The sequence below is a fragment of the Pseudorasbora parva genome, chromosome 6 (genome assembly GCF_024679245.1).
Source record: "Pseudorasbora parva isolate DD20220531a chromosome 6, ASM2467924v1, whole genome shotgun sequence".
NCBI lineage: Eukaryota > Metazoa > Chordata > Actinopteri > Cypriniformes > Gobionidae > Pseudorasbora > Pseudorasbora parva.
This window is the reverse complement of record NC_090177.1, coordinates 31,279,277-31,293,461: the sequence shown is the minus strand read 5'-3', so window position 1 is coordinate 31,293,461 and position 14,185 is coordinate 31,279,277.

The following is a 14,185-nucleotide window of genomic DNA, read 5'->3' as shown; positions in this document are numbered from 1 at the left end:
CACATGGGCCCCACATAAATTGCCCATTTGTAGCCCATGCCCACATAGAACCCATGAAGGTCCCATATGTTCAAACCCATATGGGTCCCACATTATGAAACACACATGGGCCCCACATAAATTGCCCATTTGCAGCCAATGCCCACATAGAACCCATGAAGGTCCCATATGTTCAAACCATAGACCGTAAAAAAATATGGACGACTCGACATCATCCGTTTCCGCTTGTCAGATTTGAAGCTTTCAGGCGCCCTTGCACGGCGCGGACATCTTGGGACCGAGTCTGCGCAGTAGCGATTTCGGGACCGGAGTTGCGCAGTAGAGCGCAGGAAGTAGGGCAGGAAGTACAGCCGCGATTTCAAAAGCCCGCCCACACTCTCGCAGATGCAGAACAATTAATTATGTTGGTGTGAAATAAACAGTTATGGAAATGTAGAAATTAAAGCTAAAGATCTAATCTGCTCCCAAAAATTTCGAAAAAAGTCCGTTAGTGCCTCAGTGACAACTTCACTCAGAGAAGCCGTCAGTCTCAGCTGTCAATCATGACGTCACACCCCCCGTTTTTATAGCATCAATTAACTAACTCAAAGTAAACTTATTTTTAAAACGAACACCTGAAATGAAATCATCGTGATGATAACTGCCTTCAGTGACATACACTAACTTTGGGGAACATTTTTTGAAGTGTAATTTTATTATTTAGTTTGCCTCGCGTCCATTAGAAAACACAGAGGGGCGGCTATACTGGGACCGGTCACCGGGGGGCGATCGAGGCGCGAAAGCTTCAGTAAATGAGAGGGAGACTGCAGGCTTGGTTCAAACCCATATGGGTCCCACATTATGGAACACATATGGGCCCCACATAAATTGCCCATTTGCCGCCCATGCCCACATAGAACCCACCAAGGTCCCATATGTTCAAACCCATATGGGACCCACATTATGAAACACACATGGGCCCCACATAAATTGCCCATTTGCAGCCAATGCCCACATAGAACCCATGAAGGTCCCATATGTTCAAACCCATATGGGTCCCACATTATGAAACACACATGGGCCCCACATAAATTGCCCATTTGCCGCCCATGCCCACATAGAACCCATGAAGGTCCCATATGTTCAAACCCATATGGGTCCCACATTATGGAACACATATGGGCCCCACATAAATTGCCCATTTGCCGCCCATGCCCACATAGAACCCATGAAGGTCCCATATGTTCAAACCCATATGGGTCCCACATTATGAAACACACATGGGACCCACATAAATTGCCCATCTGCAGCCCATGCCCAAATAGAACCCATGAAGGTCCCATATGTTCAAACCCATATGGGTCCCACATTATGAAACACATATGGGACCCACAGAAATTGCCCATTTGCCGCCCATGCCCACATAGAACCCATGAAGGTCCCATATGTTCAAACCCATATGGGACCCACATTGTGAAAAACACATGGGCCCCACATAAATTGCCCATTTGTAGCCCATGCCCACATAGAACCCATGAAGGTCCCATATGTTCAAACCCATATGGGACCCACATTGTGAAAAACACATGGGCCCCACATAAATTGCCCATTTGTAGCCCATGCCCACATAGAACCCATGAAGGTCCCATATGTTCAAACCCATATGGGACCCACATTGTGAAAAACACATGGGCCCCACATAAATTGCCCATTTGTAGCCCATGCCCACATAGAACCCATGAAGGTCCCATATGTTCAAACCCATATGGGACCCACATTGTGAAAAACACATGGGCCCCACATAAATTGCCCATTTGTAGCCCATGCCCACATAGAACCCATGCTGCCCAGGTATAACCCATATGGGCCCCACATATCAATGTTGGCTGGGTATGAAGCACCCATGGCCATGTAGTTTTTGCCTCTTGTATTCCTCCTTGGCAGCACATATTTTTCCTGTAGAATTTGTGCCTTCTCTTGCTATCTTGCTATAATACTGATCTGCCAACATTGTCGCTATATGATAAATTAAAATAAGCTGATAACATCACTGTTTTCTCCAGTACGACTGTACAGCCAAATCTAATTTTGTCGCAATATTATCCTGTTTGACACTGTGAAGCTGCTTTGACACAATCGTGATTGTAAAAGCGCTATATAAATAAAGTTGATTGATTGATTGATATCCATCTTAAAACACAAATGCAGTCTGTGTAGTATAAGGCCTTGTTTCAAGCCAAAGAACTAACCAGATATTTCACATAATTCAAAGAACATTTACTATTTGATTCCTAATATGTCGCAACTCTTTATCTTCTAAAGCTACCCAGAACCATCCATGGTCTACAAAACAATGGAGAAATACATGGAGTTTATAAATGCTTTTTCCCACACTTGTCTGCTTTTATCTAAGACAAACAGACGGAGCAGTTTTTAAGAAATGAAGGCCAAAAGTATAATAATAATTGTATCAAAAAGGGAAAACAAATATATTTACCATTTTAAATAAATCCAAGCTACAGAACCTCATTTGCTTATTGTAGTAGTTATTAAAAGATTTAGACATGAAAAATTGTACATTTTTTATCAGAGTAGAAAGAATGATCACTGTTGAAATGAATAGTCCTTTGAGATATCAACATCACATTTTGTACTACATATTACAGCATTGCTTCAATACAAGAATCTTCCTTCCTCACCCTAAACAAAGGACTTATTTTATTAGCTTGCTTCGATATAAGGTCTGGTCTTTCTTCTCTTCTGTAAAACAAGAAAGTCTCACTTACTCTGTGCAAATACTATTGTTTTTAAAACATATAAATTAAGAAAGTTACAATAAAGTTAATTTACCATCAGATTAAGGAGAGCATTTGATGAGTATATATACTAAAAACTGTATATTTAGTATATATACTGATATTGATCATATTCAACTTTACCTGTGAAGGGCTGATTATGGCAAGATTCGCTAAGATACTGAAGCGATGATTACCCCCATCCTCCCCACCACCCCCAGGATGGCCCTGTCCATACCCTGCCGGGGGGTCGGCTGCGCCCCTGCCCTCGTCTTCAGGCAGGAATTGCAGATCCGAGACCCTCGGATTATGCTTTTCGGACGGGGGCCTACGCCAAATGACTCTGTACACTATCAGCTTGCTGAGCTGTTAATAAATGCACTATTGTCAATATATTTCTCCCGAGTCTTTCTGGTAGAACTTTTAAATAAAAATAAATAAATAAAAGTAATCTGGAAGTAATCTTGCAAGACAGAAATAAAGAGGAAATTGTATTACATTGCATGCAAGTTGTGAGTTCATACATAACTGCGTCTTGCTGTAAAAAAACGTTGCATAATTAAATGTTAAATACATTTATGTAATAAGTTCACAGATATGTGTGCATTCCCATTATTAAAAGTATATAATAGCAAGCTATATCATATGAATTTGTTTGAAAATGTAGATAACTTGATTTTGTGGTCACGTAAATTATTTACATGCAAATGGGATGTTATAAACAGTGCAACTGATCTGATTATGAAAAAATAATCGAATATCTGATGTCATGACCGAAGTGGCTTTTTGAGGCTTTTGCATCTGAACTCTTCATATACAGCTCTGGAAAAATTAAGAGACCACTTAACATTTAGAAATCCATGTTAAAGGGTTACTTCAGCGATTAGCATATGGCTTTGTATCAGTAGAAACCCTAGAGTATATTCAAATGATTGTGCTTTCCCCCCTCATATCCCCCTGAGACAAGAGATTTATGCATTTTGTTTCTGGAAAAAATCCTCCTATGATGCAAATTGACGATATTTGCATCATAGGAGGAATGTTCGCCCAAAGGCTAAAGACTACAGCCAGCAGAGGGAGCCATTACCGCATGTTTTGAATCTGCGCATGGGGGATGGGAGATCACACTCAGCTTGCAGGGAGAGCTCAGCTACAGGCACTCATTTAAACGGAGCAATGGTGAGCAATGTAAATCTTCTAACTTCTCAAATTAATTTCTATGAAAGTTAAGCTAGCAAAGGCATGAACTGAAACGTGCCATACTGAACTCGCGTTGTGAATGTATGCCGCGAGTGTAGTCGCGATTACCTCAGCTCTCATCACGAGACCTCATCAGCTCATTTATCTCACTCCTGCAGTTAGTGCTCAGTGCTGTGATACTCGCGCGGTGACTCACTCATTATATTGAACAGACACGTTCAGTTTTTAATTGTAGTGTCTTCTCTAACTCAGTCACTGTAATCAAGTTGGTGGCTTTGGGAATGGCCTCACAGGGCAGCAAAGCATTCTGGGAATTGTAGTCTTTCATCCCCATGAGACAAAAATAAAAATTTTGTCTTTTCTCAGTCTAGAAGGCACCAAATTAAAAAATAATTTCAAATTTCTACTACATTGATGACCGAGTTTAAATACAGATTCATCTTCCCAGCGCTGAAGTACCCCTTTAAGTGGTCTCTTAATTTTTTACAGAGCTATATGTATGAGAATCATACGAATTTGACAACTTGTTAAATCTTGTGAATTATTAAGGCTTTGAGAATATGTTCTTACTGATTGAGCTATGGGTGTCAGGAATCACGAAATGGAGGACCCAGATGCAGAAGAACAATAATGACGATTTATTAACAAGACAGATCAACAAGACACAATGGGGTAGTGGATGAGTGACAGTCCAAACACCAGGGCAGGGGACAGACACCACGATGACGGGCAGAGGAGGATGACCACTGAGACCAGTGCAGGCAGCCAATGAACTTGACGACAGCTTGGGAGGCAACACCAGGCAGGGCGAGGGTGGAACAATCCAGGCAGGAACCTGAGGCTTGATGTTCTCACAGAATCAGCTCCCATCTAGGCTGACAGGCAGTGGAGACAGCGGCCAGGGAAAACTTTGGACAGAAAACAAACACAAGACACACGACAAGACAACAAGAAATGACAGACAAACTAAGAACTATGCCTAAAAGAAACAAAAACTTAAATAATATCTGGAGCTAGAAAATGAGGAAAAATAAAACAAAAACCAATCTCTATAAAAAGACTGAACTATAAATAAACGTGGAAAACTGGAGAAAAATAAAATAAAAGCTATCAAAAACCAAGAAAACTAAACAATAAGGCTAGGGAGAACTACCAAAAATAAAGCCTGGAGAAAATGAGCAAAATAAAGTCAGAAACCCTGACAATGGGATTTGTAAGAATAAGTAACAACAAATGCTAAATAAAATGTTTGATAAAGGGTTCAAACCAACACATACATACAATTACAAATATTTGCTCTGGCAGCTTTCGGTCTTCTCCATTACTTCTCCACAAACAAGAATGGGTTGACTGAGTCCGAGAAGCCCTTTTGGTCTTTTCAGGTAAAAAAAGAAAGAGAAAGAGAGAAAAAAAGTCTTAATATATAGTATTATAAAGTATACTATTTAAATAAATAATTAATATTTGGATTTTACATTAAAATGCTTTTAAGCCATGGTAAATGTTGTGGCTACTGTTTATTTACAACAAATATCACATTAAAACTACCAATACTGTGGTAAAAGCATGCACTGTAAAAAAATTATACGTTCAATAAGTTATGACAACATATGTTTTTACATTGTTTTAACTCATCAAAATAAGTTAAGCAATGTTAAACTTGTTTTTATTAGTTATACAAGATGTAACTCATTTTTTAAAGTCAGTTTAACATAATTTAAGTTGAAATAACTTAAACATCCAAGTCGATTGTACTGCAAAAGTTTAAAATTTGCCTTTTTTTTACAGTGTGGCAAGTGTTGTTTTTTATTGTGCTACTACAAATGCCACGTTGGAACTACACTAGTAATTATTATTAAATATTAACAACTTTTTAAAGGTCGATAGCAAGTCACGTGACAGTGTTTAATCACCCTATTAGCAAGGTGTGTTTATTTAGAAAGCAAAGAAATGCAAAGCCTCAGTGGAGATGATGACAGATTCAATGCAGTGACTGAACATGATCGATAACGACAAGCAGAAAATTCTTTATATCAAACATTAGGACATAATATGTATGACTACTCACCAACATGTGGCACACGTGATCTGATGCCAAACATCGCGATGTGTTCTGAATGAGACTTCTTCAGCGCGATTTCATACCGATAGAATTGCCGTCTAATGTTGACGCCAAAGGTTTACCACTGAAAGCAATGGGGTTCCCCAGTTTGTCCATCGCGTGACGCCGAGGGGGTCTACCTGTGGCGTCTTCAGTGTGACGCCGGGGCGCGGCATGGATGGAGACAGTGATTGCTTTTGGGTCTTTTCTTCACACAATTCAATCGTTTGGCCAAGGAATAGTTGGAATTTTTCAATAAAGTGTGCCTGTTGTCTGTTACAGTCTGTGTTTTATATCACATAATATGCAAATGGTTAGGTTTAGGGCGGGGTGGGGTTTGACTACTGTTTCAAACGTGTATCATAGCATAAATAAATGTAAATACAATTGTGCTGGCTGATTAAATGTAGAATCAGTGACTACGTTTACATGGGCAACAATACTCCGATATTAATCTGATTAAGACAATACTCTGATTAAGAGGCTACCATGTAGACAGCGATTTCTAATTACCTTAATCTGATTAAAGTCATAATCTAACTACACATAAATCGGATTAAGACATGTGGAGTATGCCTATTTTAGTCGCATTATCAGAGACATGTACACACCTTAATCTAACTATTAATGTCATGTCGGAGATTTCACCGCATTTTGTGACAGGACACATAGGCCTAACGTTACGCACAACAGTGCAGAGGGGAGGCTTTGTGGGTTGGAGCCTCTGTCCTTTTTGAAAATTAATCAAAAGTGCCCCTTTCAACAATCATCGATAATATTGTGGCCAATAAAACAAAATTGGAATTATACTTAATATAACAACGTGTACAAAACAGTAACAAATGGTGGAAAAGTCGCGTTTATCTTTTACGGATCTGTCAGTCTGAAAAGTCGTTGCCATAAACGTCGTTGCTGGGCGGTGTGTGTTTTACTTGACTGTTCATTGTGAACACTGCATCCTCTCTCTCTCTATTTTTATTTTTGTTGTAATTATTATGCTCATTGTAAAAGTAAAATACAATAAGTTTGTATCTGTAATCGCAAACCAGATGGGTCATTCAGTGAACGCCTGTGGCTCGACGGCAGGAAAAACAATCCAAAGAGTCGTGATTTTTAAACCTTTTTCATAATTATTCAAAGCTATTATTCTAAATGTAGGCTGTCAATAAGGAGGAAAGAGGGGCAGTGTCTCTTCAAAAAAAAAAAAAAAAAAAAAAAGAGGCAATACATAATATTAAAAAAATAAATCAACGTAAATGTAGATATAAAACATTATAAAAACGCATGTTTTGTTATACTTCTTAATGTAAAGTAACACTGTCCAACAGCGACACCCGCAGGTGAAGTTAGCGGGTTTCCTGAGCCCATAACAGACCTGCCAAAGTCACGCTATGATTGGATGTTGGAGAACATAACGTGGCATGGGGACGTAATGACGTGCCATAATCGATCTATGTTCTATCACATGTAAAACGGGAACATGAACGGAGTACTCTAAAAGCAACTCATGTAAACACCTTAATCAGAATATTGTCTTATTTAGAATAAGGTCAATAATTAGATTACTGCTGTCCATGTAAACGTAGTCACACTCCAACATGTCATAATGGAAAAATTATAACCCAATAAATTCCATCACGACGATAACGTTCACATGCCCAACACGTCTGTTTATGACGTCCTAGGTTTCTCATTGAAATCAGTGGATTACCCAGTACGTGGCGATTTAGGGGTACCCTGTGCATCAACAACTGACGCTAGGGTCCCTTGACCCTTCGTCAACATTTGACGAGTAGGGGTGAGACTGTGTTGGGAAGACAGTGGCGAGCGAAACAGCCCCAGACATCGCACTCAACACCACAGACAGCGTCCAGAGAGTACTCACGTACAGCAGGAGACTGGACAGAAACACAGGTGAGACCAACACGAACAAACACGGAACGATCCGACCAGACTTGACAAGGCAAACGAGAGTTGTGAACTAGATTGAGATGCATACAATAATAATCTGGCAAAGAAGCCACAAACAGGGGTCACTAAATAGCCAGAGAGAAGCATGCAAAGAGGAACAGGTGCGCTCTCAATTAGAGAGTGCGCTGATTGTGATAGCAAACAGCTGAGAAAGAGAAATGAGCCAAACCTAACTCATGACAGAAAGTATGCTGATTAAGTTATTGCTTTGACATGACTACTGAAACTCAGGTCTGTCTCCAAAATCACTCCAAGATTCCTGACTTGATTTTTTGTTATCAGGCCTTTAGCCTCAAGATATGCATTCACCTTAAGAATTTCATCTTTGTTTCCAAATGTAGTGATTTCAATTTTGTCTTTGTTTAACTGAAGATAGTTTTGGCAAATCCAGTTGTTAACTTCATCATTGCATTTGCACAGGGAGTCAATGGGGCTATAGTCATTAGGTGATAGTGCTAAGTAGATCTGGGTATCGTCAGCATAGCTGTGGTAAGCAATATTGTTATTTTTCATTATTTGGCTCAGTGGAAGCTTATACAGGTTAAACAGGAGTGAAGCAAGAATTGACCCGGACTCTGCATGTCATGGATGTCCACTCAGACTTATGGTCACCTAGTTTTACAGCCTGTCTAGAAGTATGTTGTGGTCAACAGTGTCGAATGCAGCACTGAGGTCCAGTTGTACCAGAATTGATGTTTTGCCTGTTTCAGTATTTAAGCGAATATCATTTATAATCTTTATGAGGGCTGTCTCTTTGCTGTGATGTGGACGGAAACCAGATTGAAAATTGTCAAAGTACCCATTCGAGCTTAAGAATTTGTTCACCTGATTGAAAACAACTTTTTAAACGATCTTGCCAATGAAGGGGAGATTTGAGATTGGTCTGTATTTGCTTAATATGGAGTTATCCAGATTTCTCTTTTTCAGGAAAGGCTTATCTACTGCGCTTTTAAGGTAGTTTGGAAAAGTCCCATAGAGAAGTAAGGAGTTCACCACTTCTAGGAGATCTGCTTCTAAACAGATAAACACACTTTTAAAAAAAAGAAGTGGGGAGTGTGTCAAGGGCGCAGGTTGATGTTTTAAGATGCTGTACCGTTTCTTCTAAAATTTTGCCGTCAATAGTCTTGAAATCTGACATAGTAATTTTCCGAGGTTTTGGTCTGATCTGACTGACCCAACGCAACTTGAGGATGTGCTGATCGCCTTTCTGATATAATTGATTTTCTCTGAGAAGTAGGAAGCAAACTCACTTCATTTACTCTATGAGAGCATTTCACTAGGAGTGTGGTGGACGGTTGTTGGGTGGAAGGGTGCTCCAGTATCTAAGCAGAGAATGAGCAAGTGGGTGGTCGAGGCCATCTCGCTTGCTTATGAGGCGTCCAGACAGCCGTCTCCCTTGGCTGTCCGGGCTCATTCTACCAGGGGTATGGCTGCTTCTAAAGCACTGTTGTCGGGGGCTTCCCTCCAAGATGTCTGTAATGCGACAGGCTGGTCTTCGCCGCGTACCTTCGTTAGATTCTACGAACTTGACGTAGCATCTACAGTTGGGGCACAGGTGTTGTCGTAGTCGTGTGTGCTGAGGTTTCACACATACGAGCACTTGGTCCTATGGCGATGTGGGTATAACACAGCATTTCAACGCAGCTCGAGTTCCCTGATAGGGAACGTCTCGGTTACGTATGTAACCTTAGTTCCCTGAAGGGGAACGAGACGCTGCGCCACCCTCCCATACTCCCGGCATGCCTGTGATCACTTACTTCAGGCTTTTCGAAGCTAGTTTCTGTTTTTGTTCGCGGGTGCTTTATAGTTTCCGGTCTATGACGTTACCCGCCTCGTTCCGTCTTCCGATTGGACTGATTTGACACGCACTTCATGACGCAATCACGCAGAGGCGTTCTCACAGCGTTTTGACGCAGCGTCTCGTTCCCCTTCAGGGAACAAAGGATACATACGTAACCGAGACGTTTTTGTGCAGCATCAGATTTTCATTTTTTCTCCCTCATTTACTCCTCGTAGCTGTTTTTGCCCCACTGATTACCTTTCTGGTAACCATTGTTGATATGATATTTCAAAACAAATCACCCAAAAAAAAACAAACACGCCCCTACCCCTAAAAGGGTCTCGCCCCTATTTTGTTTCGTACTTTCGTTCCCCACACATACGTAACCCAGACAACATGGCAAAATCTGTACGTTACTAATCCAAGTCGAATATTTAATTAAAAAAAAACACCTCTTCCATCACAAAAACTTAACGCAGATATGATACATTTTACAGGCAACTCCCTCAAACGTCCCGGTTCAATGATTAAAATAGCAATTTTCTCAAAATGTACATATAGTTGGAAACATTTGGAATATTGTAAGAACTCAGCTGAACAAAATATATAATATTGGCCTGGTGTACATCTTGCAGTATGCTATAATATTAGGATAGTCTACCCAAAACGAAAGTCAAATGAAATTTTTTTATCACTTGCTACTTCAGCGTAACACAAAAGAAGACATTTGGGTGGGCTATCCCTTTTGCTAGGCACTATATATATATATATATATATATATATATATATATATATATATATTGTAGTAAGTTCGATATAGTAAGGAAGGAAGAGGACACAGGGGTCGGCTGGACTGTTGATGCTTCTCTTTTATTATAGTATAGCAAAGTCAATAACACACTCAACGTGTGCTTTCCGTCAAACTCAATAATCACTTCCGGTTCACAGCACTTCCGGCTTCCGGGGTAAACTCAGTCTCTTGTGTGTGTCGCACCAACAGTCCGACTCTCTCTCTCCCTGATCTCCGGTTCCACCGATGTTTTGTACCCTCTCCGCGCTCATTACTGGAACGAGAGACAGGTGTAATTAATCTGCTTCCAACCCACTCACTTACCGCTCGTCCCGCGGCTCTCTCTCCCGCTGCAGACCTTGCTGAACCACGCCCCCCTTGCCACATACCCCCACCGCCCGACTCAGGCCGGGGAGCCGTCCGGCCTGCAGCCCCCCCCCCCCCCATTTCTGGAGAGGAAGTCGGCCACAGCCATCTGAGCACCCGGCCTGTGGACCACCTGGAACTTAAAAGGCTGAAGAGCTAGATACCAACGGGTGATCCGCGCGTTGGTATCCTTCATGCGGTGGAGCCATTGGAGAGGAGCGTGGTCCGAACAGAGGGTGAACTCCCGCCCCAGAAGGTAGTAGCGGAGGGTGAGAACGGCCCACCTGATGGCCAGGCACTCCTTTTCGATGGTGCTGTACTTAGCCTCTCTCTTTGAGAGCTTACGGCTAATGTACAGCACCGGCCGCTCTCCCCCCTCCACCTCCTGGGCCAGGACTGCGCCCAGCCCCCTGTCCGACGCGTCAGTCTGCAACAGAAAAGGGAGAGAAAAGTCAGGGGAGTGTAAAAGCGGCCCGCCACATAGAGCAGCCTTAACTCGGGTGAAGGCCTGCTGGCACGGCTCCGTCCATTGGACCGTATCTGGTAGCCCCTTTCTAGTAAGGTCAGTCAGAGGGCTGGTGAGGTCCGAATAACTTGGTATAAACCGTCTATAATATCCCGCCAGCCCCAAGAACTGCCTTACCTCCTTTTTGGTCTTGGGTCTCGGACAGGTTGCAATTGCGGCGGTCTTATCAATTTGGGGACGCACCTGCCCATGACCCAAGTGGAAGCCCAGATATCTTACCTCCACCCACCCAATTGCACACTTCTTCGGATTGGCCGTGAGCCCCGCTCCCCTCAGCGACCTCAAGACCGCCCTGACATGCTGCATATGCCGCTGCCAATCGTGACTGTAAATCACGATATCGTCCAGGTAGGCAGCAGCATATGCGGCATGGGGACGCAAAATCCTGTCCATGAGGCGCTGAAAGGTAGCGGGTGCCCCGAACAAGCCGAAGGGAAGCATGACGAATTGGTGTAATCCAAACGGCGTGGTGAAAGCTGTCTTTTCTTTGGACAATGGAGACAAGGGGATCTGCCAATAGCCCTTCGTTAAGTCCAATGTCGAATAAAATCGAGCCGTGCCCAGCCGATCAAGCAACTCGTCAACCCGCGGCATTGGATACGCGTCGAATTTCGACACTGCGTTCACCTTGCGGTAGTCCACACAGAACCTGACCGAGCCGTCGGTCTTAGGGACCAAAACGATCGGGCTCGCCCAGTCACTGTTGGACTCCTCTATTACTCCCATATCGAGCATTGCCCCTAATTCTTCCTGAACTACTTTTTTCTTGTGTTCAGGTAAGCGATACGGCCGGCTGCGAACTACCACGCCCGGCTCGGTCTCGATATGGTGCTGAATTAAGTTGGTACGTCCCGGTAGGGGCGAAAACACGTCGGCGAACTCCGCCTGTAGTTTTGATAGATCAGTGAGTTGGGACGGTGAGAGGTGATCTCCCCCAGGGGCCAGCGCGACCGATTGTGCTTTGATGCTCGCCTCTGGCCCGAGATCATCCTCTCCCCCGATCACCGTCGCCAACAACACTGATTCCACCTCATTCCATTTCTTAAGGAGATTGAGGTGGTATATTTGACGTGCCCCGTTCCTATCGGACCGTATCACTTCATAATCGAGGTCTCCAACCTGTCGTGCGACCTCAAACGGCCCCTGCCACTTCGACATTAATTTAGAGCTCGATGTAGGGAGTAATACGAGCACTTTCTCTCCCGGTGTGAATTTGCGTAGTCTCGTACCCCTGTTATACGACCGGCTTTGGCGGTCCTGGGCTTGCAACAAATTCTCCCTAGATAGCCGCCCCAAGGTGTGGAGTTTTGTTCGCAAGTCCAGCACATATTGAATTTCGTTCTTGGCCAAAGAAGGCCCCTCCTCCCAAGTTTCTCGTAGGACGTCCAGCATCCCCCGGGGCTGCCGTCCGTAGAGAAGCTCGAAGGGGGAAAACCCCGTGGAGGCTTGCGGGACCTCTCGCACAGCGAATAAGAGGGGTTCTAACCACCGATCCCAATTTTTGGCGTCTTCCTGTACGAATTTACGGATCATGGATTTAAGAGTGCGATTAAACCGTTCGACCAAGCCGTCTGTTTGTGGGTGATAGACGCTTGTTCGAATGGATTTAATGCCCAATAATCCGTACAATTCGCTTAACGTGCGTGACATAAACGCCGTGCCTTGATCAGTGAGGATTTCCTTCGGAATCCCCACTCGGGAGATTAAACGAAACAGTGCGTCCGCAACACTCTTCGCAGAGATGTTGCGGAGAGCCACTGCTTCCGGATATCGTGTTGCGTAGTCCACGATAACTAGCGCAAAACGATGTCCGCGTGCGGATCGCTCTAATGGCCCGATGAGGTCCATCGCAATTCTCTCGAAGGGGACCTGCATTAATGGTAGGTGATAGATCAGTGAGTTGGGACGGTGAGAGGTGATCTCCCCCAGGGGCCAGCGCGACCGATTGTGCTTTGATGCTCGCCTCTGGCCCGAGATCATCCTCTCCCCCGATCACCGTCGCCAACAACACTGATTCCACCTCATTCCATTTCTTAAGGAGATTGAGGTGGTATATTTGACGTGCCCCGTTCCTATCGGACCGTATCACTTCATAATCGAGGTCTCCAACCTGTCGTGCGACCTCAAACGGCCCCTGCCACTTCGACATTAATTTAGAGCTCGATGTAGGGAGTAATACGAGCACTTTCTCTCCCGGTGTGAATTTGCGTAGTCTCGTACCCCTGTTATACGACCGGCTTTGGCGGTCCTGGGCTTGCAACAAATTCTCCCTAGATAGCCGCCCCAAGGTGTGGAGTTTTGTTCGCAAGTCCAGCACATATTGGCGCTTTTGGGGCGGCCAGTGGGTTCACCAACTGACATTCAGGACAAGACGCGCACCACCTGCGCACATTGTCATGAATGCCTGGCCAAAAAAATCGGGTCATTAAACGATTCAGCGTGGCCGCCTGTCCCAGGTGGCCCGCCATCGGGTTAGATTGAGCCGCCTGGAAAAGCATTTCCCGGCGGCTCTTTGGTACTAACAACTGGGTTGTATCCACTTTTGTCTGAGCGTCTTGGGTCACTCGATACAACCTATCCTTAATTATGGCAAAATAAGGATACGTGACGGGCAATGCGGGTTGGAGGGACTGACCGTCGATAGTGCGGACCTGTTGAAAAGCATGTTTTAGAGTCT